This window comes from Aotus nancymaae, unplaced genomic scaffold (assembly GCF_030222135.1).
Source record: "Aotus nancymaae isolate 86718 unplaced genomic scaffold, 86718_ANA_hifiasm-v0.15.2.pri h1tg000036l, whole genome shotgun sequence".
NCBI classification, from domain to species: Eukaryota; Metazoa; Chordata; class Mammalia; order Primates; family Aotidae; genus Aotus; species Aotus nancymaae.
The window spans coordinates 38,208,409-38,235,826 of NW_026988450.1; the positions used below are offsets into that span (position 1 = coordinate 38,208,409).

General features: G+C 36.6%; 1 pseudogene; it reads left to right on the forward strand.

The window, feature by feature from the left end:
• The first annotated feature begins 805 nt into the window (after positions 1-805).
• Positions 806-26,299, forward strand: LOC105721299 (ran GTPase-activating protein 1-like; annotated as a pseudogene).
• The last annotated feature ends 1,119 nt before the right edge of the window (positions 26,300-27,418 follow it).

A 27,418-nucleotide genomic window follows, 5' to 3' on the forward strand; every position in this document is an offset into this window, starting at 1 on the left:
AATGTAATTTGGACAATTATCCTTATAAGTTAGTTTCTAAATAAGTGGATAAAGTGTTAATTTGTATAAAATTTTGGTGTACCATTTAGTATTGTTCTACATTGTATATTTGTTAACCAATATGCTCACCTGAAGAATTATGCATCATTATTAGAGACACCTCTAGTTAATCACAAGATGTGTGTGCCTGTTATCTGCCTAACACAATTTCTGTGATTCATATGGACAAAGAAATTTAGAAACTATCACTAAATGAGAATACTTCAGTAACATTTACCAAGTCTTGGGAGTGATTCAACAGTTCTTACATTTCTTTACATTTCTGGATGACTTTTCGGTTTTCAAAGCACCGTTATTTATGTGACAGGGTATGAGCATTCGACCTTCTTTATTATGAAAACAACTATTTTGCTCATGTATCTTTTTATGTGCTGCATTAAAAAGTATACCTATATATTTCCCCTACACTTCCTAAGAATGTTTGAAGCTTGAGCTTTCCTTAACTTCAAAGAAATAAAACCAGTTTTTAGCCTGATGCTAGTTCTTACTCTGAGTTTAATGGCAAAACAAGGCCTTGTATAAAAGCAAATGAAAATAGAGGGTTTTAGAGGTGGGGAGAACTCATGTGAAAAAATAGAGTTTGGTGAGGGAAATCACTGAGGAGGAACAAGTTTATCTGATGATCAGCTGGGGCTCTGGGAGTCTGAGGAGAAGGAAAGACTCTGGCCTGCAAAAAAGCCCACGTATTTTTCAAGTGTATGAAGTGATCTGTCTATTGACTGCCCACCAGGAGTGATGACTTTACATGGTACCTAGAACACCTCCAAGCCCAGTACCCCAGAAGATCCGTAAACCTAAAGAGGGACCCCCAGGACTGGCAGGGGAATGGCAGTGAGGATCCCCTTACCAGTACTCGGTGGCTGAATTGAATAAGCCCCAGACCCTTGTTCTGGGACAGGAATCCTGGGTTTGGGACACTATGTTGACCATATCTTATCTCACTGAGCCCCACAATAGCCCAGCTATGGGGGCTGTGCATGTCTTTGTTATCCCCATTTCCACAGATGAAGATGAAATCACATGTGGTTAGAAGCATGGACTTGGGGCCAAGAAGATTTGAACTCTGATTCCATGTTATTTCTTAGAAGTTATGTGTTGAGCAAGTCGTATTTTGTTTCTCTAAGCCTCCCCTGATCTGGAAAAAATAGGCGAAATATAGTAGTACATGCATTTACAGGATTATTGCCATGAGCTCATGAAAGTGAGATCATACAAGTAACAAATGTAATAATCCAGAGGCTAGATCATAAGCACTCAGTAAGTATAAGCTCTTGCTAGCATTACATAAAGCATAAAAAGATGAAGTGACTTTTTTAAGTTAGTGTGGCTGGCTAGTAATAGTATCAAGGATCTCTCCACCAGCTCACATTCCTTCTGAGACATCAATATGGTATCCATACTGGGAGCTGGCAGCATCACTGGAGAGGCTCCTTCAGTATCAACCTAACTGCACCTAAAAGGGAAACTTGGTTCGTTTATGCTTTTTTTCACTCAGGGTCAATCAAACAAGCAGACTGTTTGCTTAGTCATTTCTCCTTCCTCCAATCTGTTCTTTACCCTTCAGAAAGTAAAATAGAACTCCTTAACTGGCAGTCAAGGCCTGTTACCACTTGCCCATGAACTTGCTCATTGGAAATATGTTAACCATGACATCTTCTGGGACCCCTTGCAGCATCTGACTTCACTTTCTCTGTGTCTTGATGACTGCAGATTCATTTCTGCCTCTGTCCCATTGCCTACATCATCTTCTCAGGGACAGGGCAACGAGTGTCTCTGTTTGCCCGGGACAGTTTCATTTTGTCTCTTGTCCAAGTGCAATTACTAATAGCACCCCATTTACTCTTAAGAGTGGCCTGAATTGAATCATACATTATATAATCACTCTATTATGGCCTCTCCAATCTGAAAGCCCCTCTTGACTGCTCTCCATTCAACCAAATCCTGCTAGTTCTTCATGAGTCGACTCAATTCTACCTCTGCGTCAACTTTCTCCTACTATTCTTTATATAATGATTTTCTTCTATCTGGATCATTAACTGGGTTGACAAGATTCTGTCACACATCTGATACATAGTTGTCTTCCACTTTTATTGAATTCTTAAATGTCATTTAGTAGCTTGGGATACTACAGTTCTATAAGAACCAGTTTTTTGCAATGTAGAACGTATATAATGATACATTAATGTAGAAATAAGGCCAGGTGTGGTAGCTCACGCCTGTAATCTCAGCACTTCGGGAGGCCAAGGCAGGCAGATCACTTGAGGTCAGGAGTTTGAGATCAGCCTGGCCAACATGGTAAAACCCTATCCCTACTAAAAATACAAAAATTAGCAGGGTGCGATGACACGCATCTGTAATCCCAGCTACTCGGGGGGCTGAGGCACGAGAATAGCTTGAACCCAGGAGGCGGAGGTTACAATGAGCCAATATTGCACCATTGCATTTCAGCGTGGGTACCAGAGTGAGATTTTGTCTCAAAAATAATAATTATGATAAATTTATATAGAAATAAATCTTTAGCTAAATATTATTTCACCTATGAAGAAGAAAAATCTAAGTTATCCCTCCCCTCCCTTTTCTGTTTCTCTTAGTACTCACAATTTCATGATTAAAAACCAGTATTTATCTCACCGCCCCCATTTAAACATTGCCAAATATTCTTCTATTTCAATTCCTCATTTCCCTTCTTTTCATCATCCAATTGCTGATTAATTTCTGTCAATTCTGTCTGCAAATGTTTCACCTCTGCTTTTTTCTTCCTTCCTATTGCCAGGGCCTTCCTTTGAACTCTTCATCTTCTGCTTATTAGATGACTGAATTAACATCCTTACTAGTTTCTCTGTATTTAGCTATTTTACTGTCATTGAACTTTTGCACTATTATTAATGTGGTTTTCTAAAATTTAAATGTAATCTGTCTCCTTCCCAATGCAAAACTCTTTACATGCCATCCCTTAAACCACAGGAAAAATTCCAAATTCTGAGGCATAGAATGATACAAAAGCTCATGCCATTCAGGATCATTTTAGTTGTAAGTGAAAGAAAACCACAATTAAATTTACTTTTGGAAGGTATATATTGGCTTAGATAATTGAAAACATAGGGGCATAATTTCCTGAGTGACAGCTTGATCAAGAGGTCCTAAGGACATTGTCAGGGACTTGGTCTCTCTGTCCCCTAGTTTTGCACTACTCTACATCATTCTTGGACTGCACATTGTTGCCAACTAATTCAAATTTGTAAAAAATAGAATATATGTGTTTTTCAACCATTTGAATAAAAGTCTCATGTCTTTTGGGGTTACCTGTTTACCACTGAACCAGTCACTGCTAGAAAATATGATTTTCTTTTAGTTTGCCAGGTTTAAAACATATACCCAGCTCTGAAGCCTGGGAATGGAGCCAATACCTTCAGAAGCAGGTGGACTGAGAGTGGAGAAGAGTTTTAGTTACCTAGAATAAAACTGAGGTACTTATATCAAAAGATAAAGCCAGTGGGAAATTCTGGATTGCTGGCAGCAGTGGAAGTATCACTTTTTGATCTGTGAGGATCCACACACATCTAGATAGCAAAACCAAAAACTACTGGACAATCATTACCAAAAAAAAAAAAAAAAAAAGTCTAAATGATGAGGGTATCTATTGTCAAAACACAAGTAAGTGGGGACAAACCTTCAATAGCCATGAGACCTGCATGATATTGGTCTTGCAGGAGGAAGCAGAAGGAAATAAAAGGATGCCTGATGAATCCAAGAACAAGAGAACCCCCAAATAGCCAAGAGTCTGGAAAGCAACACAGGACTAATTGAGAATAACAGAAAATGAATAAAATAAATGAATTCAAGGAAATTCTGAAGGAAATGGAATAGCCTAGCACATGTGAACTTTCAAAATGGATTTTCTAGGGCTTTCTCCCAGCGAAAATCTCCACACTCCAGAGAAACTGCTAGAAGTGGAATCAGAATTAAGCAGATAGGAGAGTCCAAGTTTTATAAACTTAATGTCAGATATGTTATCCCAACACTTCTCCTGTATTCTATCTGTTGGAAGCAAGTTATGTTACTAATCCAGCCTTAAGGAGAGGAGATTGTACAAGAATATGCATGCCAGGAGGTGGGTACAACTGAGAGCCATTTTATAAGCCGCCTACTGCAGAGTTCATTCTAAGAGGTGAAAGGAAAGATTCAAAGAGGAGCCAACAGGCAGACCAACATGTAAAGGGCATTCTAGACAGAGAATGTAGAACACCCTTGGAAATACCTCTTCCCTTCTGGGAAAAGCAAGACTAGAAAGTGAAGGCCATGATTAGAAAGCTTCTGAAAAACAAATCTGGAGATGTAGAGAAAAGTCCAATTATAGGCCTGTGCCTTACTCAGCATAGACTGTATGGCTTATATAATAGAAATTATTTTTCACAGTTCTAAAAACAGGTGCACAAGATCAAGGCACCGTCAGATACAGTGTCTGGTGAGGCCACTCTTCCTGGTTTGCACATGGCTCTCTTCTTATATCCTCACACGGTGGAGAGAGAGGGGAGAAACAAGCCCTCTCCTGTCTCTTCTTATAAGGGCACTAATCTCATCATGAGAGCTCCACCTGATGACATAATTGCCTCCCAAAAGCACCATCTCCAAATATCATCACATTAGGAATTAGGGTTTCAATACATAAATTTTGGGAGGACACAAACATTCAGTTTATAAGAAAATAACATGATACAGTCTGATCCTTATGCTTGGATGCACTGAATTGACAGCATTTTCATAAAATTCACTAGTATTGTTGAGTTTATTTTCAGATGGCCAAGGTAAGAAAAATAAAATTTTTCTAGCTTTGTAGCTTCCTATTTTTATTTTCAGGAATATGGTCACACCAGAAGCACTGCAGCTTTTGACCACTATTCCCTCTCAAGTTTGACATATTCCATCTTAAACTAGCCTGTTGTAAACAAAGACCTACGTTCCCAATTATAATGGTGAGTCAAATATGTTCATTTTTCATCAACAACAAACTGTTTCAGACACAAATCATGGAACGGATAACTAGTACCCATTGCATCATTCTTATATTCCTTTCTCCTGTCATTTGTTTGTAGTTTAATTACATTTGTAAAATATAATTTAGAATAAATAAGGATCTTTCCACCTCAATTTTTCAAAGTAGGAGAAAAGAAATAGAAGGAAAAATGATCACAGACTACCTGAGAACCACAGATTAAGAATCCATGATGTACTTGAACATGTGTAGCATAGTAGAAAAGGGAAGAAAATCTTAACAGCATGTTAAAGGAGAATTTCATTTGCAATGTTTGCCTTGCATCAAGAATATCAGCCTGTTTTAGGAGAGTCTTATTATCTGACATTATTTTCTTCCCCTTTACTCCCATAGCATTTTGTCTGTAACACTGCTAAAACATTTATTACAGTCCACCCTATTAGAGTTTCAAATTAATATGCGTGCTTCTCCCATTAGATAATGAGCCTTGGAGTGAACAGATCTTGTCTTATTTGACTTTATATCTCTGTCTAAGCATTATGCTCAACACGGAGAAGTTTCTCCATGAATGTTAAGGACTTGACACTAATTCAAATAAAGACTTTAAAAATCTAGTTTACAAGAAGGCAATCCCAGAAGAATTACTCTTGCAATTAATATGATATCACATAATGGAAGATCAGTATTCAAACTTCTGTCACTCAAACCACCCAAGAGTACAGGTTTTAAAATATTCAGTAATTATATGTTTCAACTGTATGAAATTTATTTTCAGCAATTCACTAATTATTCACTAACTTATATGCATTTATAAACTTAAGTGTCCCAGATGTGGCAGTGACTGTGTATCTATTCTTATATTAATTTATTACTAATTATGGTACCTACTAAGTTATCACCTATTACTTGTTGAATACCATGATAAGTGATTGTAAGGACTTCTGACACAAATTACCCAGAGTCGGGCCAAACTTCACAGCTTAAGGGAACAGTCCTACATGAGACTATCCCCACTTCAAAAACCAGCACAAGTTCAAAGGTCCATACACCACCCTCACTTCTGACCAGATGGCTATAAATTCAGGGGTTCTCATTACCCTTTCAGTTTCAATAATTTTCTGGCTTAATTTACAGAATTTTGGAAAGTACTGTTCTTACATTTACAGTTTTATTGTAGCAAATCTGAACCAGCCAAATCAGACCATCCAAAGCAATAGATGCACAGGGCAAGGTTTGTGGTATCCTAAATGCAAAGCATCCATTTGGAGTCAGGACACATCCCAACACATCTATGTGTAGCAATCCGCCAAAAGCACTGTAGAATACAATACAGAGCACAGAAAGCTCACCTGATGATATGGTTTGGCTGTGACCCCACCCAAATCTCATCTTGAATTGTAGCTCCTATAATTTTTGCTCGTGTGGGAGGGACCCGGTGGGAGGTAATTGAATCATGGGGGCAGGTCTTTCCCGTGCTATCTCATGGTCATCTCACGAGATCTGATGGTTTTATAAATGGGAGTTCCCCTGCACAAGCTCTCTCTTGCCTGCCACCATGTAAGACATCCCTTTGCTCTTTCTTCACCTTCTGCCATGATTGTGAGGCCTCCCCAGTCACGAGTCCATTAAACCTCCTTCCTTTATAAATTACTCAATCTCAGGTATGTCTTTATTAGCAGCAAGAGAACAGATAATACACCTGAGCTTCAGGACCTAGAGATTGTATTGGGCCATTATGTAGGTAGGATTGGCTGAATCATTGACATGAGGTTGAATTCAGTCTCCAGTCTGAATTCTCCCTGGAGGTTAGGCTAACATTATGAGACTCAAAATCCCAATTGTTTTTCTTTTTTTTTCAACTTTTATTTTGGAATAAGGGGGTACAAGGGTACACGTGCAGGTTTATAACAAAAGTATTTTGTGTGATGCTGAAATTTTCAGTACAAATGAAACTGTCACCCATGTAGTCAGCATAGTGCCCAATAGATAGTTTTCTTCAATCCTTATCCCCTTCCCATCCCCTCCTTGTATTCTCCAGTGGCTATCATTCCCATTTTTATGTCCATGAGTACTCAGTGTTTAACTCTTACTTATAAGTGAGAACATGGGGTATTCAGTTTTCTGTTTACGTGTTAGTTCACTTAGGATAATGGTTTCCAGCTGCATTTACGTTGCCACAAAGGACATGATTTTGTTCTCTTTTATGGCTACATAGTGTTCCACAGTGTATATGTACCATATTTTCTTTATCCAATCCACTATTGATGGAAACCTGGGTTAATTTCATGTCAACCCATGTAACATATTCTATTGTAAATAATGCCGTGATGAAAATACAAGTGCATGTGTTTTTGATATAATAATTTTCCACTGGTCATATATCCAGTAATGGGATTGCTAGGTTGAAGAGTAGTTCAATTCTCAGTTCCTTGAGAAATCTCCAAACCACTTTCACAGTGGCTGAACTAATCTACATTCCCACCAACAGTGTATAAACGTCCCCTTTTCTCTGTAGCCTTGCCAACATCAAAACCCTTCTGTCTGGTGTGGAACGGTTTCTCATTGTGGTTTTGATCTGCATTTCTCTTATGATTAGTGATGATGAACATTTTCTCATATGTTTCTTGGCTGAAAGCCCCAATCGTTTACATGGTTAATATTTCTGTGTGATCGGCCCTCATCCTGAGTCATCTCATTAGCTTTAAATATCTAGGGGTCTACCATAAGTCACCTTGTTAGTATAAACTATCAGGACCTACCAAGAATAACAAAGATATTCCTCTCACTTGAACAGTCCCAAGGATTGAGAGGCAACCTCCCAGAAACCAAAGATAAACCAAACTCTCCCATTACACGAGTGCTTTTCATGTATTATCTAATATAATTCCTATAATTCACATGTTCACCTGTGGAGATGTGCATGTTACTCTAAAGCTTAGAAATACAAATTTAAGGAACTTAAATAAATTTTCCAAGGTCATGCAGCTAATGAGTGGCAAAGCCAGATTTGAAACTATGTCTTTTTCTATTTCCTTTCTAAAATTTTCTAATATCCAACCTAATTATGCCTCAAGTTCAACATTAGAAAAATTAATAATAATTTTTCATCTCCCATAATACAGTTACATGGTCGTGGTTTTGGCAGAAGAATGAGAATTTATATGAAAGATATTTAGCATGTTCAGTAATTATCTTCCAAGTCAGGAGAGGCAATGAAATGTTAAGGACAAAAATAGACTGGAGTTCTAATTCTTGCCAATTCCTAACTAGTCACTAAATCTGTCACTTTTGCTGAAGTATTTATGATCTCTGATAATCAGTTTCTATCTATGAATGCTCACCTATATTCCAGGATTATTATAAACTTCAAATAACAGTAGTGAAAGTAGTGGTCATATTTCCCAAATTCCCTTGTTTTCCTTATTTATCCGTAATACTTTGTAACATTTCAAATGATTTTAAAATATAATTTCAATAAACAGATTGTAAAATTCCAATTACAAAGAATTAATTTTCAACTGTATAACCCAAATCTCCAGATTAGGTTCTGGTAAGTAACAGATACTCAAGTTTTGAAGCATATGGTACATGGTATGAACTGTGAATAGAGCAAACTTTAACTTCCTCAAACCAATTATTCCACTGAGGAAAACCAGGAAAAAAATTGTAGAAAATATTTTTAAAATATGTGTATGGTAATAGAGAAGACAAGAAAATATTGCAAAGTTACTGAATCTAGAACCAAGGGAGAAGGAAGTCTGGAAAAAGAAAAGAATTTCAGCTTCTTCATATCAAGGGCATTTGCTGATTATAGAAGATTTCTCTTAAGAGGTTTGCTGTGCTAGTGAAACAAAAGTTGGGGTCCAGGGGTCCCCCAGTAGAGGGCAGGTCAGGAAAGCTGGTGGATCTATCTAGCTTTGGACTGGATCCCCCAGGTTCTTCATCCTTAGAGTATAGTAAGCTAAAAGTACATAGGTCCTTGTAGAAATTGGCAGTTTTGCTTGAAGCATGACAATTCTGGAAATTGTTTAGATTGATCCATGATTGCTAGTATCCCCAAGGCACCTATAGGTACAAACACAAGTTCTCTCTGAATAAGAATATCTATAAACAATTTTGAGTACAGTAATCTATAATAAAAAATAACCAGGCACCAAAGGGAACAAAACTGCCTGAATGAAAACTACTAGAAACGAAATAGGTCAAATGATACTACAGCTGTTGGAGTTATCAGGCATGAGGAAAAGAGAGAGAAAGATAAAGAATCAAAAAGTTAACAGAGAAAGAGGAAACAGTGATATGATCTAAAATACATGTAATTGGAATCCCTGAGATAAAGAAGAAAAAAGGTGGAACGACTATTTTATTTAAAAGATTCCAAAACTGCAGACCTTAATCCAGAAATCAAAAAAGCCATGTAAATCTCAAGGACACAAATGAAAAACAAAAACAAAAACAGAAACAAACCCTGTGCCTAATAACATAATAGAATAAGTGCTGAAAACATAAGTAGAAATCTTAAGTAGCCAAAGCTAGGAGACAGGGTAGAGAGAATTTTACCCTCAAAGGAGTAACTAACAGTGGACCTTTCTATAAAAACAACAGGGCCCAGAAGACAACTGAATGCTATTTTCAAGTGAAAATGGCTGAAAATAAAATACCTTCCAACATAGTAATCTATATCCAGTAAAAATATTTTTCAAAATGGAAATATATTAATGATGTGTGAAGAAAAATAAGAACTCAGAAAGTGTTTCTCTGATAAACTCATATTAATGAAAATAATAGTAAAATGTTACAAACTTCCTCTGAGGTCAGAAATAATACAAAGATATCTGATATGACAACCTCCAGTCAAAGATTAGAACTGAAGAAGATATACTGATATTATGTCAATAATCCAAAAGATTATATTAAAAACTATTACAATTTATAAACAAGAATACTAAGATTTCTGAATACAAGGTCAGAAATTCTTTAATTTTAAAGAGGGCTTAAATAAGAGAATATACAATGTTTGTGAACTTAAAAATTACTTATTATATAGATATCACATATCTCCAAATATGCCTATAATTTTAGAGTCTCTCAATTAAAATCTGTGTGTGTGGAGGTACTGGTGTGTGTGTGTATAAACTGAGAAGAATCACAGCAATCTTTAAAAAAAAAAAAAAAAGAGCAAGAAGAGAGAACCGCCTTGCCAAATATTAAAAATTATAAAGCTACAGTAAGATAATGTGGTATGATCAAAAGAATAAACAGACCAATGGGGCAGAACAAGCAGAAACTAACACACATATGTAAGAACATTTGATTTACAATACAGGTAAAGGCAGTGCAGTGAAGGAAGTCTTTTCAATATACAATGCTGAGACAATGGCTACTCACACAAGGAAAATAAGTAAAACTTAACATCTACCTTACACTGCTCACAAAATAAACATTCTACAAACTCAATTCCAGGTGGATTATGATTATAGTTCTATATGTGAAAGAACAATAAAATGTATAGAAGATGATGTAGGTGCATATCTTCATAATTTGGGAATAAGAAAGCTCTTCTTAAACAGAACATGAAAGTACTAACTGTAAGGGAAAGAGTGATAATTTGGGCAACATCAAGAGACGTCATTAAGAGAGAAAAATGACAACTTACAGGGTAGAAGAAAATAGTTTCAATATCTAGTAACCTATAATTTGTTATCTAAAAAATGTGAAGAATCCTATACATCAATAAGAAAAAAGACCAGGCATGGTGGCTCCTGCCTACAAACTCAGGACTTTGGGAGGCTATAGCAGGAGGATACTTGAGGCCAGGAGTTCAAGACCAGCCTGCTCAACATAGTGAGAACGCCATCTCTACAAAAAATTTAAAAGTTAGTCAGTTGTGGTGGCACACACCTGTAGTCCTAGCCACCTGAGAGGCTGAGGTGGGAGGACCACTTGAGCCCAGGTATCCAAGGTTACAGTGAGTGATAATTACACCACTGCATTCTAGCCTGGGTAACAATGTGAGATCCTGTCTCAAAAAATAATAAAATAAAATGAAGTAATAAGACTCAATCAGACACTTTATAAAAAGGATGTCTAAATGGTCAATAAACATAAGAAAATGACTTTAAGAACATTAGTCCCAAAGAAATACAAATTAAAACCTGAGAGAGATAAAATAAACATTCCCCAGAATGTCTGAAATTAAAAGAGCTGACATATCAAGTGTTGGTAAGGACATGGAACAATAAAAATTCTTACACTGCTGGTGGAAATGTAAATTTGCACAACCACTTTGTAAAACAGTTCAGAAGGTTCTACTAATTTCAAGACAGACATATCCTATGAATTAACAATTTTACTACTGGGTGTATATCCAACAATAATGAGAGTACCTATGCAACCAAGAGTTATGTACAAGAATATATATAGCTGTGTTCCTTGTAATAACCAAAAAGCTGAAAGAAATCCAAATAACAATCCACATTAGAAAGTACAGCGGATAGCGTTACTCACACACAAACAAATATTTACAGCAATGAAAATTAACAAACTGCAGTGATATGTAATGTAACAACATAGATGAATTTCACAAATATGTTGAAGAAAATAAGCCAGACAAAAATCTCTACAAACTATACAGTTACATTCACATAAGATAGGCAAAGGTAACTTATTGGTGAGAACATTATAAAGAAGCTTGAAAGCAAGGATTATTAAAGTCAGGATAATGTACTTCTGGGTGAAAGGAGGAAATGAAGTTCAGAAAGTTTATGGTGGGTGCTTCTCTGTCTTGACATTATTCTTCCTTTGCTTAAATGGTGATTAAATGGCATTTTGGGATATGATTCATCTATTTTTGGGTTTTGCCCCTCTCTCTAGGTCTATATCTTGCCACAAAGAATGGTTAATACAATTACGAATGGACAGTTTAAAAAATGTAAACTTCTCAATGGTAATTACCTCTTGAAAGGGAATAGCATAAGCAAGGGTGTGCAAAAAGTTTCATGTATATCTGTAACATTTTATTTCTGAAAAGGAATCTGAAGAAGTACTGTCAAATATGAACAGGATAAGTCTCTTAAATCTGGTGAACATTAATTATATTATTAGTCTCTGCACATTCTGTAGATTTGAAATATTTGAAAATTATTTTTAAAAGAAACTTACTATTTTCTATCTCCCAAGGGACTCGCTTAATGCATAGGGAGTTTAAAATAAATAACCGCACATTAAGTAATTGATTTGTGATTTATTTCAATTGAGAAGAAAAAATGCTCTTAATTTAACTCTGCGTCTTGCCAATACCACTGGCCTTATTCTCCTACCAAACAGGATCCAGTCAAGCTGGCCTTGGAACTTGCTATTTTCTCTGCCCAGATTGCGCCTCCTCAGCTTTTTGCATGACTGCTTGCAATTAGGTCTCAGTTTGAAAGTCCCTTCTTTAGAGAAGAGAGATTGCTTGATTGTGTTATCTACCATTCCCCACCCAAATAAGCAAGTTCTATTATATCTCCTTATTACTTTCTTCACCAACTACTATTTGAAATTACATTTCCATTTTTTTTTCACCTATTTATTGTCTTACTCTCTTCACTAAGAGCAAAGACTCAAAGCGGGTAGAATATCTGTCTATATCTATATTGTTCACCATCATTTTGTCAGTGTATCGAATGATGCCTGGCAAACAGTACATGTTTAATAAGTATTTGTTGGACAAATGATTCAGTTGAGGCAATTAGAATTTTACTATGCATTTCATTTTATTGCCTCTCTATATATTTAATATATATTATTACAATTCCATATATATAACTTAGGAATAAAAGTGACCTTAGGAAATTTGTCAGGAAAAACAAAATTTATTAACACAATTCAGACTGCAATCTATCAGTTATTACTACAAGTTGACTACAAGCTGAAATAATTATGATCTACATTTCAAACAAATGTTATGAGAAACTTTTTTAAAGTCTTTAAGACCCAGAAGGAAAAGCAGTTAGAAATAGAGCCAAATAATTAATGCGCCCTTTGTACCTAACAAGGTAATACCATCTCTCAAACCCAGGCTTCAAAAAATTGCAGAGGAAAACAATTTTAAATGGTCAACAAAAGAAAAAAGAACATTTCTTATTTGAATATCGTACTCACAAGATACAAAAAATCAATATAGGTGGAAATTTTTAAAGAAAAGCATTTTTAAGCTGTTTGACTATTTGTAATACTTGTAAATTCTGCATGTTGAAATTGTGGTACTTAGAATAATTCAATAAAACTAACTTTAATTTCCTAAAGTCAAGATTGTAAGAAATTACCTGAGTAGTGAAGAATTCATTTGCAAGAATTGGAAAGGTTTTAGGAAGGGAGGAAATGTAGTTTCACATCTGGTTAAATAACAAAGACTATACTTCATTCTTAAGATACCACAGTAATGATTGTTTTAAATAAGGAAGATGCCCAGCATGTTACAGTACTGTATTGAACAATAATAGTGATAAATTTTTTAAGTTAATTGCATGTTAATAAGTTAAATTTAAAATGGCAATTAGCAGAAACTAGGAAACATCTGTCTTGTTTAAATCACATAATGACCTTTAAATATCATGAAGCAGCCACTACATAAAAAGGCAATCAAAATATAAAAGAGGCATATAATATTTTTAAATGTTTACATGTAATACAAAAAAATGGTTAAAGGGAGAGAACATAAGGAAGATGTATAACTAAGATAATAAGTCACAAAGATAGTTTGAAAGAAATAATTAACATTTTATAAAATGACTATGAAGAATAATTATCTTTTAAATATTGCTGATGGCTATTTTTAAAAAATCTCTTTCCAGAGAAAAAGATATCTGTTTATCTTTTTTTCTTACTCTTTAATTGTTTGTGTTCAGGTTTTTTAATTCTTTCTCTCTTCCCCACCCCCACCTCCATACCAGCCTACAGTTCCCATTGTTAGATTTCTTTTTTTAGGTTACTTATTTTCCCAGGTAAAAGGAGGAACTCTACTGGTGTAATATAACAGTTCTCTCACGTGCAGAGGAAACTTAATACTTTAGGAAAAGTCTTTAAACTAACAACTGTGATATCAGTTAATTTAATGTAATAATTACCAATGTGTCCCACTTGTTTTCATTCACATTAGAAGCTTGTTGGAAAAGTAATGAGCTGATCACTAGTTGGATCTGGTTAGACTCAAGGATATTTTATTTTATATTTTATTTTATTATATTTTATTATTTTATTTTATTTGAGATGGAGTCTCGCTCTGTCACCCAGGCTAGAGTGCAGTGGCACGATCTCGGCTCACGGCAACCTCCACCTCCCAGGTTCAAGCAATTCTCTTGCCTCAGCCTCCTGAGTAGCTGGGAGTACAGGCACGTGCCGCCACGCCCTGTTAACTTTTGTATTTTTTTTTTTTTTTTTTCAGTAGAGATGGGGTTTCACCATGTTAGCCAGGATGGTCTTGATCTCCTGACCTCATGACCCACCTGCCTCAGCCTCCCAAAGTGCTGGGATTACAGGCGTGAGGATTATTTCTTAATAATGTTTATTGACTGTATATAATGGATCTGGTTTAGCGCTGAGCAATGAGAATAACAAAAAGCAAACAACACATCATGCCTCCTTTCAAGGGAATCAACATCTACGGGCAGAGTTTTACTTGTAAGAAGATTATTATCATACCATGTGGAAACATACAAGTAGCAATCAAATTCTTAGGTTTTAAAAAAAAATCCCTAGGTTATTTTACCCATAAGCATTTAAACAGCTTGCTTCATATCTTTAAAACAAAACAAAATGGAACAAAAACACTCCTTGGATCCTACGTAACATTCCAACTACCTTTTTTATACCTTCCCTCCTTTCTTTATCCAAACTTCCTAAATGTTGTCTAGACTTGCTGCCACCATTATCTCACTCTCACCTCCCTCTTAGTTATAAACCTAAATTCTATTCATCCAGCATTACTCAAGTGATCCATATGTGGTGAATCCCATGGACCTAATTTCAGCACTCATCCTGCTACCCTTCAGCAACATTTGACACTCCTGGACAGACTTACAGACTTGAAGCAGAGAAGACTCTGTTTCCTGGCGTTGCTCTGTAGTGTATTTCACTCACTGTCTCTTTTTGCAACTGCCTTCTACCAACTGTTAAATGTGAGTGTTTCCTACACTCCACTTTCTTCCTGGGTGTGCCATCCCCCATAGCATCAATTGCATTAAAATTCTAACCACTTTCAAATTTGTATCAATAGCCTGGACCTCGGTTCTTCAAATTGGATCTATTTAGAGTATCTATAAACACTTCAACTTTTATACCAAAATTCCTTCAGTATAACATATCCATAACTGCAGTCATACAATCTTTTCCCCAAGACAACCATTACTCCTTCCCAATTCTCTCTTTAGAAAATTGCACAATAATCACCCAGTAGCTGTGACGGAAACCTGAGACTCACACTTCGCAGCTCTTCCTAGCTTCAGCACCACTCATATCAAGTCCATTACCAAATTATCTATGAAAGGAATTAATTTCCCTGTGTCTCCACTGCCATCACCTTAGTTCAAGCATCCACAGTCTCTTTCCTGGATTTCATTAATAACTCTCAGCCTGTCTCCATACTTCTCAATAGATTCCTCTTGCTGCATGCATAGCAATCATTCTTGAAGCAGTTTACCTGTACCACTTTTGTGCTTAAAGCCTTTTGGTGACTTTCTGTGACTGTAAAGATATCAAGAGAAACTGGCTTTAGTGGTATTTCTGAAGTATAATAAATAGGATTTGATATATGGAGTGCAAAAGAGAACTCTAAGATGTTTCCAAATTTGCTTGAGATATTGAGATAATATCATTTTAAAAGACCACATTTGCAGGACAAAGAAGAGAATATGGGTTCAATATCATACCTGCTCAGTAGAACACATAGGAGATATTGCAGATCAGTAACCATGGGAAAGGTGGAAGCTAGATGTAGATAGATGTCATAGACATGACTCAAATTCCCAGGAAATAATTGTAGAACAAAAAAATAAGGACCAAGAATGGACCCTGAGGCATATTAACACTGAAGAAGTAGGGGTGACAGAAGATGGAAAGTAAAGGAGACTGAGAACAACAGAGAAAAGGGAAAACCAAAAAATATACTTGAACCCTAGAATCAGGTAAAAATGTGCATTGCTTATTATACACTGAGCTCACTTCTAAATGTCTTTCAAAAAAATGAACAATGGCCAAAAAATGAAAATAAAAATGCCTAGTAGAGTTGATCCTTGAACACCACAGGTTTGAACTCTGTGGGTCCACTTATATGCAGATTTTCTTCTGCCTCTGCTACCCCTGAGACAGCCAGACCAACCCCTCCTCTACCTCCTCAGCCTACTCAACATGAAGACAATGACAGTGAAGACTGTTATGATGATCCACTTCCACTTAATGAATAGTAAAATATGTTCTCTTCCCTGTAATTTTCTTAATAACATTTTCCTTTTTCTACCTTGCTTTATTGTATGAATACAATATATAATACATATATCATATAAAATGTGTGCTAATGATTTATGCTATTGGTAAGGCTTCCAGTCAACAGTAGGCAATTGGTAGTCAAGTTTTGGGGGTGTCAAAAGTTATATGTGGATTTCCAAGTGCTCAAGGTGTCAGTGCCCCTATTCTCCACAGTATTCAAAATTCAACTATAATTTGGTGACCAATTTTTATGAATTGAACTTTGTGTTTTTATATCTTAAGTAAACAGAGTTAAGTTAATCTTGCTTCTTATTTTATTATACATTACTATTGATCCATGTGAGGCCTTTTCTTATTTATTTCCTTCTTACTCGTACCCATGATTTTGATAGGTGACCATTCTATTGTGTTTAGTGAATCCTTTATGTGTTCTTGTAAAATGTGCTCTGATTAGTGGACAGATGTTATTAATTAACTAGTACTGTATATATTTCATTATGTTCATTTCTTTTTCACAGACATCTTTTTAATATCCATTCATTGTTGTGTCTCCGATTCATCATTTCTAATTGCCACATGGCAAGCTACCATGATGTATAATCATCATACTTTATCCATTGTTTTAGTTAGTCCAAGTCACCATAACAAAGTACCATAGACTGGATGACTTTAGCAAAAAACACTGGTTTCTCACAGGTCTGGAAGCTGCAAGTCAGATTAGGGTGGTGGCATGGATGGGTTAAGGTGAAGCCCTTGTTCATGTTGCAGACCTCCAACTTCTCCTTGTATTTTTATATGGTGGAAGGTGAGCAAGAAAGCTCTCCAAAGTTGCTTTTATAAAGTCACTAGTACCCTCCTGACCTAATGATCTCACAAAAGCTCTACCTCCTAAAACCATTATATTGGTGGTTAACATTTTAAGATATAAATTCTGGAGGGACACAAACATTCAGTCTCTAGCCCTTCTCTACTCTCTCAATGATAGACACACAGGTTGTTTCCAACTCTGACCAACAACATTATTTCAATGACATTTCCATTCATAGATGTTCCTTTATGATCTTATGTAAGAATTTCTTTGGCTCATACATTCAGTGGCAGAATTGATAGGTCAAAGTGTATGCATATACTTAATTTCAGTAAAGATTGCCACATTGCTCTCTGAATGGCTGGCTCAGTCTACACTCCCTCCACAGGACATATGGGTTCTTGTATCCTCAAATATCAGTCAAGAGTTGACACATCTATCTTTTTAAATTATGGCTAGGCTAATCATTGAAAAATGATATTTTAACTTGCATTTCTGATTATTTTGAGCATCTCCAAGTATTTGATTTTGTTTCATTTTATACAAATTGTCCATTCTAAATCTTTTATTTATTTTTTGCTTAGTTTTTTTTATTGATTTGTTGGGTTTGTCAATTTTAAATTTCAGATATATTCTACCATTGCATAACTGTTGGAGAGATCTGTCCATGGTATCTGTATTAGGTTTCCAGAGCTATTATAACAAAATACCACAAACTGGGTGGACTATAAAAAACAGAAATGTATTCTTTGTAGCTTTGAAGATTACAAATCTGAAATCAAGTTCTGGCGGGCTCACGCTTTCACCTAAGTCTTCAGGGGAAGATTCTTCCTTGCTTCTTCAAGATTCTGGTGGCTTCTGATGTTCCTTGGCTTGAGGCAGCATAAGTCCAATCTCTGCCACCACCTTCACAAGGCTTCTTCTGTGTTTCTCTGTGTATCTGTGTGTTCACATGGCCTGTGTACAAGGGCACCACTCACTGGATTTAGACCCATCCTAACCCAGTATGGCCTCATCTTAACTAATTATATCTGCCAAGACTCTATTTCCAAATAATGTCATATTCTCAGGTTCTGGGTGGACATAAATTTGGGGAGAAAAGCGAGGATGCTATTTAACCTCATAAAATGTCCTTCTTTAAATAACCGAATTTTTTCATAAATTACATTGTTCTATTGAGGGGAAGACTCCAGCCTAACTATTCATTAAATCACGCTTTGAGAACAAGATTTTATACCTATAAGTGTGTGGTATATAACTACTGGTTGCCTGGATGTAGCAGGAATTCTTGTGGCTTTAGAGATGCTAACTGTACCTCTGGCTTAACCTTGATTGAGTTAATCCCCATGGTTATAGAAATGTATTCAGGTCTTGATACATCACTCAGCTGGGGGCAATAAGACATTTCCTGAGGATATCTGGAAAAGAAACTTCTTCACTGTTCTCAAAGAACTCCTGGAAGAAGGTCTCCTTTCTCATTGGAAGTGACCCAGGAGACTTGTAGCCCCTGGAAGCTCCTGACAATCATTTTACTGTTGTGATAGAAGCCAGCTTGAGGACTAAACTAACACAAAGTTAGGAAAATCCATGAGCATTACAGATAAACTGATGCCAAGTCCTAAGTTTTAGATTTTTAGTTAAGTTGATAAAACCTTTTCTAGGTAAAAGAAGCAAGTCAGAGTTCCATTACTCTCTAGTTATATGGCATTAGGCAAGTTACTTACCCTTGCTAAGCTTCCCTTTCCTCATCTGAAAATTGGATTTCTACAGAGTCTAGTTCATAATGTCTTATGAGGACTAAGTAAGAAAATTTGTGCAAGGCACTTAATCCAGGATTGATCAATTTTAAGTGTGAAGTAGTTGTAAGATAATATTTATTGCTATTAGTATTATTTGCATCAGTGACATTATTATGAGATTATAGCAAACCCAGGATGCACTCTCAAATCAAAAGGTGAGGCTTCTGAACTGTTCAGAACGAAAACTGTAGGCAGCATACCTTAAGAGGTTCACCATAGGTTAAGGTTCTGGTTCAGCAACATTTTGGTTTTCTTTGTTGTTGTTTTTCAGTGCAACTGATGACTAATTCACAATAACCAAAAGTCATAAAAGATTGATAAACTTGAGTAGAAAGTTATTTATCAATACTTGTGATGATAACAGCCAAATGATCCTTTTCATCTGATCAGAATCTTTTATCTCCTATCAGAAAATGTATGTGGAATGACAGTTACTTTAAGTGGGTTATGGTGAACCCTGAATCAGACAAAATAGAGTTATCTGGGAATTATTTACTGTGCAGAGCTATTAAGCTCTGATAGCCTAATGTACCTATCTCCATCATGGGGTAAAATCGACAAGGAAGCCACTAGTACTTACCATACTGTCTGTTTAGGACCCATATCCCTGCATGTGACAGGGACAAGTAGAAATATTTGTATACTCCAAGATTCAAATTTTCTTACACTCCGTGTAAGAACAATGCTCTATTTAACACAGCCTTATATAATCATATAGCACAAGCAATTTGGTACTGCCCTCTTCATTGTGTCCTGGTCCCAAGAATGAATCCTAGATAGTATCAGATTGTTCTAAGTCTCCTAAGTAATACGCTTAAAAATTATTATCTTGTACAGAGATCATATCTTTACCATTTTTCTGTCTTTATTATCAGACACTGATTTTTATCTCCAAATTTAGAGGTGAACTCCATGATGGCCCTACATGCTATCTGCGATGTTCTTTACTCCAGGTCACTTTTTCTGTTTTAGTATTCATCATCTTTGTAGATACTAAGAAAAACACCAGCTTTCAAAAATCGCACACCCACACAATGTCATTGACTACATGAAGTCAGCATGCCTTGGGAGTTAGCCAATGGCCCAGTCAGAGCTGAACTCAAAGAGGAAAACTTCCACAGTTCTGTAAGACTCTAATTTCTTCTATATCCCCTTCAAACTTTGCTCACTCCCACCACCATAGCATTCTCATGAGAAGAGAGCCAAAGAAAAAGGTTTCTGATAGCATCTTATCCTGGAATATTTTTCCTTTGTTTTCTAAATTAAAAGCTCTAATGCATTCAGACTTAGGAATGCTTATGAAGACTCTGCTAGCTCAGCTCTATATATCAGTGAGGAAAGGTCTCTGTGAGAAAAGTCTTTAAAAATTCGTCTAAAGCACTGGTTCTCAAACTCTAGTTCATAGATCATTGCATTAGAGTTTACAGCATACTTGTTAACATCACAGTTATTTCTTTATTTGGCAAACAGACAATTCCTATTTTGTGCAATAAGCCAGGCTAAACAGTTAAAGACACAGCTGTGAAGATGGGAGGTTGAGGGGGCTGGCCTAGGACACTCTTCATTGTTAATGAATCAGTTGTTCAAGAACTAGACTTTTTTTTGTCTAGAAGATCAAGTAAATCAGGATTTCTATGTTTGGAAACAATTGTTACAAAGCAATTAGTTCAGAAAATATAAGAACGAAAGAAATCAGAGAAGAACTATTGCAGAAATTCTAGTCATCCACAGCTATTGTGCCTTGAGAAATAATGAAAGACACCTACCAGAGAAGTGGTTACTGGACAGGGACAAAAAAAAAACCCCTGCTCTTTCTCTCTGAATTCTCTCTAATTTTATTTAAATAATAGTTCTCTTTATTCTTATTATTAAGCCTCTGTTGCATGAGGCCTCTGAAACTTTAACTTACTAATATTTCTCAATATAAAGTGTTACATCTAAAATTGGAAACCCCCCAAAATAAGCACATATTTGTTTCTTACCAACTTTTGTAAATGAGGTATATTCCAGTAGAATTCTAAAATAGGTTGATTATTTTCATGACTTAAAAATAAAGACAACTGTTTATTTTGCAAGTAGGAATTTCCCCATGCAGGCTATGTATTTTATCACGAGGGTAAACATACAAGAGGTAAAATATTGGAAAAAGAAAAAAGCTGCTCCAAAATGTTTGGGAGAAGAAAGTAAGCTAGCAACAGAGAAAACATTTATTTTTCTTTATGAGGAAATATCAAGAAGTGAAACAAGCAAGCAAACAAAAGAAAAAGGGAAAATAAAACAACTGCACACCCAGAGGAGCAAGAGACAGAAAATCTATGTACCCGTAAATAAACACCTTGTCAGAGAATCTATACCCATCCAAAAAGACCAATTTGGGAAGTGGCAGCAAAATAGGGAAGGCTCAATCAAACCAGTTACTGAAAAGAAGAAAGCAACCTGTAAAACATAGGAGGTATCTTCTTCTAAAATGATTACACATCGAATCTACTGGCTTTCATGTTTCCAGGGAGTTTTGATTTTTAGAGCTTGAGATAAACTGAAATAAGGAAGTGCCTTTCTCTGTCCCCTTAGAACTCTAATTCCCCTTCAGAGCAACCAGAAATCATCTCAGACTATCTCTTCCAGCTCACCCGGCTGTCTTCATTTTCGGTCTAATCCTGTATTTTTTCCTTTCCTGGCCATTCTCTCCTATTGAGAGCTGTGCTGATCAGACTGAAAAGACAAGACAGAAGGAAAGAAGCACTGGGATGAAAAGCAGAGAGGCCTCTATTGCTCTTCAGGGAAACCTTCTAAATCCCTGTCACATCAGTGGTCACCCTTTGTTTACTTGTCTCTGTGATGGTTAATTTTATGTGTCAACTTCACTGGGCTAAGGGATGCTCAGAAAACTGGGAAAACATTATTTCTGGATGTGTCTGTGAGGATGTTTCCAGAAGAGATTTCATTTAAATCGGTAGACTGAGTAAAGAAGACCCATCCCCACCAATGCAAGTGAGCATCTTCCAATCCATTGAGGGCCAGGAGAGAGGGAGAAGTCCAAGTAAGGGCTTCAGCTGGGACAGTCATCTGCTCCTGCCCATAGGCATTCGGTTTTTGACTGAGAGTTACACTTGGCTCCTTTAGTTCTCAGGCTTACAGACTTGAAATGAATCATACCACTGGCTTTCCTACTTCTCTAACTTGCAAACAGCATATCAAGGGATTTCTCAGTCTCCATATTCACATGAGCCAACTCTTTTTTTTTTCTGGAGATGTAGTCTCACTCTGTCACCCAGACTGGAGGGCGTGGCTTGAATTTGGATCACTGCAGCCTCCGCCTCCCAGGTTTCAGTGATTCTACTGCCTCAGCCTCCTAAGTGGCTAGGATTACAGGCATGCCACAATGATGCCTGGACAATTTTTATATTTTTAATAGAGATGGGGTTTCACCATGTCATCTAGGCTGATCTCAAACTCCTGACCTCAGGTGTTCCACTCATCTCAGTCTCTCAAAGTGCCAGGATTACAAACCTGAGCCACCACGTCTGGCTGAGTCAACTCTTATAATAAATCTTCTTTTATATATCTATGTATTGTCTATTGGTTCTCTGTCTCTGGAGAAACTTGACTAATACAGTCCATAACCCTGTTAAAAGCAGAGATCATTCTTTGTAGTTGTCCACTTTATCCTAAGTCTTGAATAGGGAAATTTCAAGCATTTCCACATTAAGAATTGTAAGAAAAGGTACTTTTAAAATCCTACCCAGTAGCCAAGCACCCTAAAGGATCTGTGCTATTTGACACTGTGCTCCCAGTGTCAAATCAGAGCTCCCAGATCCAGTGGGAAGAATACCAAGTAAAGGAAAATCTCTTCCTGCAATCTAACTATCTAGTACTTCAGAGTCTAAGAGCTGAGTAAGCACTATATCAACAAGTGCTTCTCCAGACCCTACCATGATATATTAAAATCCTGGGTGGCATAAAATACCTGTCACATAGGATCCAGATCCTGAAAACTTTACAACAAAGTAGAAGAACAAGATGTAAACATTAAACAACTAATGAACCAGGCAGGATAATATATTCAATAATAATAGTTCAATTTAAGGGCTAAATAATGTGGAATAAATAATTAGCGAATATATATGCATATGACAAATTAAGTACAATATAAATAGAAAATAAATGCAAACTAAGTTAAAAAGGGTAGAAGTTATTAGATATTAAATTCAGAAGATAATTGTGGTGCTAAGAAAGGTTTAAGATAAAAGTTTTGAGTGTTGTTATTAATACCAGAAGTTTAAATAAAGAGCTAAAACAGTTTCCAGTGAGGTAAACTTCACTCATATTTCTTACAGAATATTAACCTTCATAAGGAACTTTTATAAATTATAAATCTAAATATATATATTTTAAATTAGTAAGAGATAAGGTGTTAAGCATAGTTCAGTCTTCTCTTTAAAATCTAAGTTTTTCCTGTTTTTAAAATACTCTAAATTTGCTAAAAAGATTATCTAAACTAAAATATCTATTCCATCCTGAATAAAAATGCAATTCAAATTAAAATATATTTTTCTTTTTGTTATGAGAAGGCAGATATAATGGAAAAACTTATAATCACCCATAATACTCAGACACAGCCATTATTAACAATTTGGAATATATTCTCTAGTCTAGTTTCTATACAATACTCATTTTATTAAAAAGGAATCATATGGGGAAAGGATAACCTGCTTAATAAATGGTGTTGGGAAAACTGGCTAGCCATGTGCAGAAAGCAGAAACTAGACCCCTTCCTGACATCTTACACTAAAACTAACTCCAGTTGGATTAAAGATTTAAACATAAGACCTAACACCATGAAAACCCTAGAAGGAAACCGAGGCAAAACCATTCAGGACATAGGCAGAGGCAAGGACTTCATGACTAAAACACCAAAAGCATTGGCAACAAAAGCCAAAATAGACAAATGGGATCTAATTAAACTCCAGAGCTGCTGTACAGCAAAAGAAACAATCATTAGAGTGAACCAGCAACCAACAGAATGGGAAAAAATTTTCGCAATCTACCCATCTGACAAAGGGCTAATATCCAGAATCTACAAAGAACTAAAATAGATTTACAAGAAAAAAACAAGCCTATTCAAAAGTGGGTGAAGGACATGAACAGACACTTTTCAAAAGAAGACATATATGAGGCCAAAAAACATAGGAAAAAATGCATATCATCACTGGTCATGAGAGAAATGCAAATCAAAACCACATTGATATACCATCTCAAGCCAGTTAGAATGACGATCATTAAAAAATCTGGAGACAACAGACACTGGAAAGGATGTGGAGAAATAGGAACACTTTTACACTGTTGGTGGGAGTGTAAATTAGTTCAACCACTGTGGAAGACAAACCATCATTCTCAGCAAACTGATGCAAGAACAGAAAATCAAACACCACATGTTCTCACTCACAGGTGGGTGTTGAACAATGAGAACACATGGACACAGGGAGGAGAGATCACACACTGGGATCTGTTGGGAGAATGGGGAGGGACAGCCGTGGGTAGGGAGGTTGGGGAGGAATAACATGGGGATAAATGCCAGATATAGGTGATGGGGGGATGGAGGCAGCAAACCACATTGCCATGTATGTACCTATGCAACAATCCTGCATGTTCTGCACATATACCCCAGAACCTAAAGTGCAATTATATATATATATATATATATATATATATATATATATATATAAAATAAATCATATATGTTGCTTTTGTTTTTTAAATCAATTTATCATAAATATCCAAAAATATATACTTAAGACCCATAAAGTTTTAAGATTTTATGTTAAAACTTATTCACATGAAATTTTCCTTCAAATATAATGCATTACTATGGGATTTTTTAAGATGTTCCACTTTTCCTCTTCATTTTCACTCCATAGTGCATAAAATATATGGACCTAGATTTTTTTTTTTAACAGTTATAAAATCAAAATCAGCCTGAATTCTCTACCTCTAACAAATTGTTTAATATGCAAAAAAAAAAAAAAAAAGAGGGATTTCACAATCCTCCTCCTCCGCCATCATCTGCCACAGTGCGGAGAGCAGGTGGTGTTCGAAGCGCATGAGGCCAGGAGCCTGAGAGACCGGACAGACAAGCGGTCTGGACATCGGGACCTCTGGACCCCAAGTCTGCAGATATCCAGGAGAGCCCACCAGCCTGACCAACGTGGCCTCGGAAGACATTGTCAAGCTGCAAGAGATACTGGCCAAGACTCAGGTGGCTAGGCGACAGCTGAGTTTCAAGGGCAAGAGCCTCAAACTCAACTCCACGGAAGATGCTAAAAATGTGATTAAAGAGATTGAAGACTTTGACAAGTTGGAGACTCTGCGTCTGGAAGGCAACACGGGGCATGGAAGCAGCCTGGGTCATCACCAAGGCCTTAGAGAAGAAGTCGGAGTTGAAGCGCTGCCCCTGGAGTGACATGTTCACAGGGAGGCTGCAGTCCAAGATCCCACCAGCCCTGATCTCACTAGGGGAAGGACTCATCACATCTGGGGCCCAGCTGGTAGAACTGGACTTAAGTGACAACGCATCCGGGCCTGATGGCATGCAAGTCTTTGAAACTCTACTCAAGAGCTCAGCCTGTTTCACCCTGCACCAACTCAAGCTCAACAACTGTGGCATGGGCTTCGGGAGCAGCAAGATCCTGGCTGCAGCTCTGACCAAGTGTCACTGGAAATCCAGTGCCCAAAGCAAGTCTCTGGCCCTGAAGGTCTTTGTGGCTGGCAGGAACCATCTGGAGAACGATGGCGCCACTGCATTGGCAGAAGCTTTTAGGGTCACTGGGACCCTGGAGGAGGTCCACATGCCACAGAATGGGATCAACCACCCTGGTGTCACTGCCCTGGCCCAGGCTTTTGCCAGGAAGATGCTCACTTGCAAATGATGACCCCCTGTGGCAGGTCATCAACCTGAACAATACCTTCACTGAGAAGGGCACTGTGGCCATGGCCGAGACCTTGAAGACCTTGCAGCAGGTAGAGGTGATCAATTTTGGGGACTGCCTGGTGCACCCCAAGGTTGCCGTTGCCATTGCAGATGCCACCCATGGTGGCCTGCCGAAGCTGAAGGAGCTGAACTTGTCATTCTGTGAAATCAAGAGGGACGCTGATGCTGTTGTTTTTCAGTGCAACTGATGACTAATTCACAATAACCAAAAGTCATAAAAGACTGATAAACTTGAGTAGAAAGTTATTTATCAATACTTGTGATGATAACAGCCAAATGATCCTTTTCATCTGATCAGAATCTTTTATCTCCTATCAGAAAATGTATGTGGAATGACAGAATTTATACTATAGAAGTAGACACTGTTGTATTAACAAAAAATAAAATTAGAGCTCTAAAAGCAATTTCTCATAATACAAGTCTTGAGTGATATTTAAGGCCTTTTAGAGATCTCGTTAAATGAGGGGAAGACTAATAACTTTGTTGTTTATTTGCAGCCTGGCAATAGCATGTCCGTAGCTAACACATCCACTCTAATGACACAGAAAAAAATCATTCTGGAAACGAAAGACAGATTTAAGTGACTGGCTAGGAGTTTAATCAATTGAATGAGTATATCATGAGGCACAAAACTCCACTAGTTACTATGGGCACCTCTTACTAAAAGGACTTGGCTAATCAATACATTAGAGAATACAGACATAGGACAATAATCACTAGACACCTTGAAATTGGTAGAAGAATGTTCATAGGTAACTAGCTTTACATTAGTCATTCTACAACTGGGTCCACTTTAGCAATTAGCAATAACCTAACTAGAAAAGAGTTATGGAGAATTATAAGCAAGTAAAAGGTCACAAAAGTTAAAAAATAATGGTGAGTAAAATGAAGCATTACGATATTACCAGGAAACCAAATCTAAAATCCAACATTAAGCCACAAGGGGAAAACAAGTGGAGAGCAAGACGTGGAAACAGAGTTCCCCAAGGCAAAATAAATAAAACTAAAGATGGCATGAAATATTTCAATTTAAGAATGCTGTAGTCTCCTTAACACATAGAGTTGATTATTCTGAAATTCATATTCCAGATAAAATCTCTTGTAACATACAAGAACTTGAGTAATCACTTAATCAAATGAGATTAATATCTAAAGCATCTTCTTACCAAATAAATAACTTCAAAATATTTAAATGGCCAAGTTTCAGTTGTAGCCAGGAAAGAAGAATGGGCACTGGATTATCATATCTCACTTTAAACAATTAGAAATATGTGAATCATTTTTAAAAATTGGACACCAGACATCCA